Source organism: Cicer arietinum, chromosome 6 (assembly GCF_000331145.2).
Source record: "Cicer arietinum cultivar CDC Frontier isolate Library 1 chromosome 6, Cicar.CDCFrontier_v2.0, whole genome shotgun sequence".
NCBI lineage: Eukaryota > Viridiplantae > Streptophyta > Magnoliopsida > Fabales > Fabaceae > Cicer > Cicer arietinum.
The window spans coordinates 38,700,882-38,707,990 of NC_021165.2; positions in this window are offsets into that span (position 1 = coordinate 38,700,882).

Sequence of the window (7,109 nt, forward strand, 5' to 3'; positions counted from 1 at the left end):
TGCGATTTCGCAAACGCAGGGCAAAGCCAGTCAAACACAAACAATGAAGGAGGTGAGTTTCGAAACCATGTTAATAGTATAATATAAGTAAGAAGAACACGCAACAATCATAATAGACCGTATTATAATCACATTACGATATATCAAAATATTTAAGTAAATAGTATCATATTATAACATCAAATTCACTCAAGTAAAATAATCATCTCCTTATAATATGCATCAAATCATCTAATAGTAATTATTATTACTTTTGAAACACATCAATCACAACGAAACAATCACAACGAAATGCAATGCTATGCATGAACTTAGACTCTACTTCATAATGTGGTACCATTCTAACTCTGAAGTACTTGGTTAGGAGGCTTGATACTATGCCACCATCCCAGTGGACGGACAATTCAAATTGGCTCTGATCTCATAGATCCCCTCAACTCAACCCGAGACACATATACGCGACAATCGAGGTAAATGTGTGTTGCATGGTAGCTCCCGACATTTGGAGTGCTACCTCCAAGTCACCTATGAATTCCCCACTCGAATACCTCCAAGGTCTAACAGTCTTGCCTTAAGGCTCAACAGTAGACCGCCACGATCAGGCTCATTCAGTTGTACTTCCCCGAAATCACTAGGCTTGTCAGGCCCCACCTATATGATGACAAAATAATCTCCACTTCACAAATTCTCAATATCAAATATCCCACATTTAACGATAATAAATCAAATATCACAATAATATCAAATGTCACACATTTAACGAAATTAAATCAAATATCACAATAATATAAAATGCCCAACATTTAACGAAATTAAATCAAATATCACAATAATATTAAATACCATGCATTTGACGAATCAATCAACACCTTATAAGTATTTCTATTCCATATTTTAATCTCACAATTTCTATTTTGCATATTAATTAATTTATCACTCAAAGGGCTACAACCATACGTAGCGAGCCCCGGATGAATCGTTGAGAAATACGGTTTTGTCGACACCTAATTTTGTCCGCTACTTTATGATTTTTAATAAATATATATATAAAAAAAACTAAAAAAATAATAATAAAAATAAATAGTTAGATTTTTAGAAAATCATTGATTGTGTTTGGTTTTTATTTGACTCTGATTCCTTTCCAGAAACTTTTACTATTTTCTAAAATAAATAAAAAAAATAAAAACAAACGTATTTAATTGAATTGAATTGAATTGATGGTAATAAAAATCATTATAATGGTCATCATTTGAATGAAAAGAAACCAAAAAGAAATGAATCAATGGTAAGAAAAAAATTAGTATAATGGTGGTCAATTGAATAGAAAAGAAACCGAAGAAATGAATCAATGATAATAAGAATCAATATAATTGTGGCCAAGTAAATGAAAAGAAACGGAAAGAAACAAATTAATTCATTGGCAATTATTCTCTTGTCTTTTGTAATCTACACACAAAATGTCTATAAATAGTCTACCACAAGAGGACAATTGGAGAGGGAGAATTTGGAGCACAATTGAGAGAAATTGGGAACACAATTGAGAGCACAAAAAAAAGAAGAGAAGAGAGAATAATAGAGAGAAAAGAGAGAAGAAATATTGAAACAAGCTACTAAAGAACATTTCTAGTGAGGTAAACATTTTTTTTTTCTTGTCTATATTTTTTTTACATTATTATTGTTATATAGTTTTTTTTTAACTATTCTATGCACGTATGATATAAGCAATATTTTTTTTTTGGTTTCATGATCAAGTTTTAGAATCAACTAATAAAAATCAATTTGTATTTTATTTCTTGTGCGTTAGATCTAAAATTCTTTTATTATTACCGCCGTCGGTTCGCGCCACATATGCGTCGCCGACTTGCGGATCTGCTCTTGTATTTTTATCCTTTACAATTTATAAAAAATGAAAAAGTAGTAAAAATATTTCTTTAAAACAAATCGATACACAAATCAATATACAACACATCACTCATATTATTATTATTATTATTATTATTATTATTATTATTATTATTATTATTATTATTATTATCATTATTACTATTATTATCACCATTATGTTGTTAATATATTTTGATATATATATAAAGTGAAATTAATAATAAAATCGATCAACACATAAATATTTTTTACCCAAGAACTACATGAGTTTTGATTTCCCTATTGCACCTAGGGATACGTAGGAGCAAGGTCTTCCCCTTGTCAAACCAAATTAATAAATTTTTTTTTCTTCTTTTATTAATGTAAATAATTTATTTTCTTTTTTTATTATTCTTTCTGAGGGTAAAGATAAATAAATAGTATGTATATAATTAATTACAGAGTAACCGTTTTAATGGACGATGTAGGATAATATTACTTTTCCTACTCGTAATCGACTCCCGAATATGAATTTTTTGATTCAAAAATCATTATTTTAGGTTTTATCCAATTTTTCTTTTAATAAAAATAAAATTGGTGGCGACTCATTTTTCACGGGCAAACCGGATGGGACAGCTGGCGACTACACTGGGGACTTTTGAGAGTCAAGCCCAATTTAATTAATTGTATATAATTATTTATTATTTTATTTATATTACCTCCATTGTTTTATTTGTTTTATTTATTTTCTTATATTGTGAATATAATTATATGTGTCTTGTTAATTTATTTGCATAGTAACGATTTTTGATTTTTATTTATTTATTTATTTTTTTATACACTATCCTAACACGACTCACACACTTATGAGTGGGCTCTATACCCGAGCTGAGTGCAAACCTAAGATAAGTTAGATACTGTGTAATGATAATCTTCTAAATGTACATCCTGTTTGGTTGTCATGAAAGTCTCACCTAGAGTTGCCTTTTCTAGAATACTTCCATTTTAATAGTTTACCTATTAATTGATTTAATATTTTAGAATTGAGTTGTGTGCTCTAGGAGCCAATTTAGAACTATAAAGCCACCCATAGAAAATGTTCACAATAAAAAACCATCAATTAAGAAAAGAACCATGTAGGGCACATATATATATATGGAAAAAAAACTTATTCTATCTATATCTCATCTTTATCATAATGCATTGCATAATCATGCATGTTTCATCTTTTATTTTATTTTACAACATGTTTTCCTTCTTCTCTTTCATTTTTTTTAGAAAAAGTAATTGCATATTAGGAGGTAGTAAAATATTTCAATTAAATGCATAATCATTGCATTCACTTTCTTACATTCTCATAACGTTTTCCTTCATGAAAAAAAAAATGGCAAAAATCATGACACCCTTACCGAACATCTTCTTTGGCTAAAATCATGGATGAATTGAAGCATACAAAGGTTATCTGAATCAACTGAAAGACCCTATGGCTATATCATGGATGAACATCAATAAGTATAACAAGATTATTTGAATCATGGATGAATACGTAGAACTCATGTTTACCCCTTGGTTTCATAAGTCTAACAATTTTTACCTTTAGTCTAGGTCTACCTCAAGTAACTTGTCCACAAGATCTGAACATGAACCTAATGAGATTCATCTTCATCCTCCACCCCCTACTTCTAAGTCATAGACATACTTTTTTGGCTTTTCCCCACAAGTGAACCTCTAGAAGTTGGGTCGTCTATGTTGAACTTTCATCATTATCGCCTACTACTTTAATGTCATGAAAAAAATTCACCAATCTAATGAAAAATATCAAATCTTGTATGAACCTTTAAGGACAATTGAAAAAACCTCGACTAAACATTACGTTGAAGATACTAATGGTATTACATATATTTAATGAGTTTATCCAAGGGGCAAAGTCGACAATGAAGATATTATCAAGTTCTCTTGTGAATTTTAATTCTGAAGCACCAATAGTATTGCTAAGTATAAAGTCTTACGATACTTTATTATATTGACACACTTTTGTTTCCTTAATATTATGAATATCACTAAATGATTTTTGTTGTCTCTTCCTTTCTACCCCTCGTATATTTAACCATTTATTACCCAACATTATATGCCTTTCTCTTATTCTAACCAGGTACCATACATATTTGGAAGTAGTTCATTCATAAATAAGTTTACTAAGATTTCATTACATAATTTTAGCCATGGTATTAATTCCACTAAAGAGGATGAGAATGATAAAAATAAAATCCCTTATTTGGATGGACCTCAATATGTTGGGACATGCACTTAACGTCGTGTTAATCCCCTAGAAAGGTCGTTTTATCTTTATCATGATCTAATAGTACTTTGAATATACCAATCACATGGAGGAATTTGAAGTTTGTATCATGACTATTCTAGCCGCCGCCTACAAATTAAAAGTGAAATGTTGAAAGCGTGTGGGGATTTGACCTAATCACCAACCAGTTGAATCAAGAATTTAAAATTTGGGATAAGAAGATGATCCTTTATATGTACATATTAGACAAATGTCTTCAATTTTGAAATCATTTTCCATCATGTCCCTCAACAATATAATCAACTAGCTGACGTTCTAGTTGTTTTATCTTCAATGTTATAAGTAAGTAACGATGAAGAATAATTACTCACAAGAATGAAAGTCACGATCATCCTGCTTATTATCAAATGTAAAAGAAAGCTAGATAGAAAATTCTCGTACCAAATATTATCTCATAACAGTGGAACACCCTCCCTGGGAATCAGACTATAATTGGGGCATCCCTTTTATTCTTATTATATAGAATAAAGGCAGTGCGACCCATTTAAACAAAAATCTCCTTATCAAGAGTAATGATCTGTGTTGACCAACTGAATTTAATTCAAGAAAAATGTTGAATGTCTCATGTCAAGGACAATTATTTCAAAAGATCTTAAAAGAAGAACATATGGACTTCAGAGCTTCAAAAGAAAGAATTATCACTCAAGAAGATTTCACATATCTAAAAGGACTAGCAAGATAAGTGAACTCCCAACTATATGAGCCCCCAATACCATAAAAAAATACATTCAAGTGTGGCTATGATCCACACCAATGGATCAAGAAGGCATATCACTACTTGCACACATTGATGCTTCAAAAAGTATTACATCTAAATGAAGACTCGCTAGGTTGAATATCCAAAAGGACGACCTAGGCAAAAATTAGGGTGCAAAATCATAATAATAATAAATACCCGCTAGGTTGAAAACCTGAAAGCGCCACCTAGGTAAAAATTAGGGTACAAAAAAATAATAATAAATACCCGCTAGGTTGAAAATTTGAAAGGACAACCAAGGCAAAAATTAGGGTACAAAAAATGAATAAAAACTCGCTTGGTTGAAAACCCGAAACGACGACCTTGGCAAAAATGAGGGTGAAAAAATTAATGAAGACTTGGTAAGTTGAAAACCCAAAAGGGCGGCCTAGAAAAAAAAACTGTTAGGTTCAAAACCCAAAAGGGCAATCTAAGCAAAAATTAGGGCCACAAGAAAAAAAAAGAATGAAAGAATATCACTTGTTTGAGAATCTAAAAAAGGATGACCAAAGAATATAGCTTACATACACACATCAAAGTCGAAGCTGAACATATTCCGAAAGGCTGTGAATATAGATTGGAGCAAATCATATTTTCCAAAGTAGGTTAAAAACATGATTGAAATTGTGGCATGAGTTATTAGCACACTTCTTTTATGAAAAACTACTAACAAATTGGGTCTTTACCCATATGAGATCACCTTATCTTCTTTTCTTTCTGTGAATCTTTTTTTTGTGCCATAGATTTTCTCATTAAATATCATTATCTAAACCTTCATTCACTACATTCTTGTGTTATAAATCTTTTGTCAAAATGCATTTTTATGATAATCATATGTTGGGGCACAAAATATGTGAATGTCAAGAGATCAAAACTAGTATGATGTATTTACATGTAAGGCAAGAGCAACTAAAGATCAAGTCAATGATGTAAGAAAAAATCTCTTTAAAGATCAAAAGAACAATCACCACCATTTATTTGAAGTGGTGCACATTTTTCATCCATGAATCAAGGATCATGTTCATAAAGAGGTGAAAGATATGAAAAAAATAAAAATAAAAAGATGAAAATGAAGGAAAATGTTCATTCATTAAATGCATTCATGACATTTTATATTTAGTGGTTAAATTTAAAATTGAGACACTAAACCACACCCTATTATTTAAGAGACGGGACATTGACCCGCATCCTCTGATTTAAGAGATGGGATGACTGACCTTCAACCTCTGATATAAGAGCTAGGCCGCCCCCACAAGAATTTTGTTGATATCTTTGCTGATGAATTCTGAGTCCCATAGGAAGTTATTACTGAAAAAACTAAATGAAGCCCACGTCACTCAAGATATCACTTTTGACAAATATTGGAGGCATCATAAATAATTACTACTAACAGTCACCTAACCTTCATAGATGACAAATTGCCCACCAAAGAAAGAGGCCATGACAAAGCGTTGCACATATCAGTAATGTGCCTCGATCATATGATATCAAAAGTCCTTGTTAAAGCTTACGATGGGAGTCGCAGGTAAGTGATGGGATAAATTGAACTCTCAATTCAAATAGGCCCGATCAGTTTTGAAATCATATTTTATTTGATGGATATCGTAACCACCTATAGATGCTTATTGAGGAGATCATGAATCCATTATGTCGGTGTAGTGTCATTAACCCTACATCAAAAGCTAAAGTATATGGTATATGAAAAACTGATAATCATGTTAGAAGATGAAGACTCGTTGATGAATAAGTTTTCCACCACACGGTACATTGTGATGATAGAGTAAGCTCTAGAGACCACCTTCCAAACACTAGAAATCGTGGACACCGCTTACGTCGAGATGACAAAAATAGAACCACATCTATCAAACACAATTATCATGGTGGGTATATTCATGTTAAGCAGATGGCATCATTCATGGCACGATTTGGGGAAAAACGAAGAACGAATCAAAGGACTGATAAAATTTCATGAGAGTAAAGATAAATGGGGTTTAGATTACGAACCAGCCAAATTGACAAACAAAGATTGGCCAAGAAAAAAGTTAGCTCGAATTTAAAATTGATACCCTAGAACCAAAATGATTCCCATATGTGACATTCAACATAGTTTTCAAAGTGCATGAAAGACTCATATTGCAATAGCCGGTGATG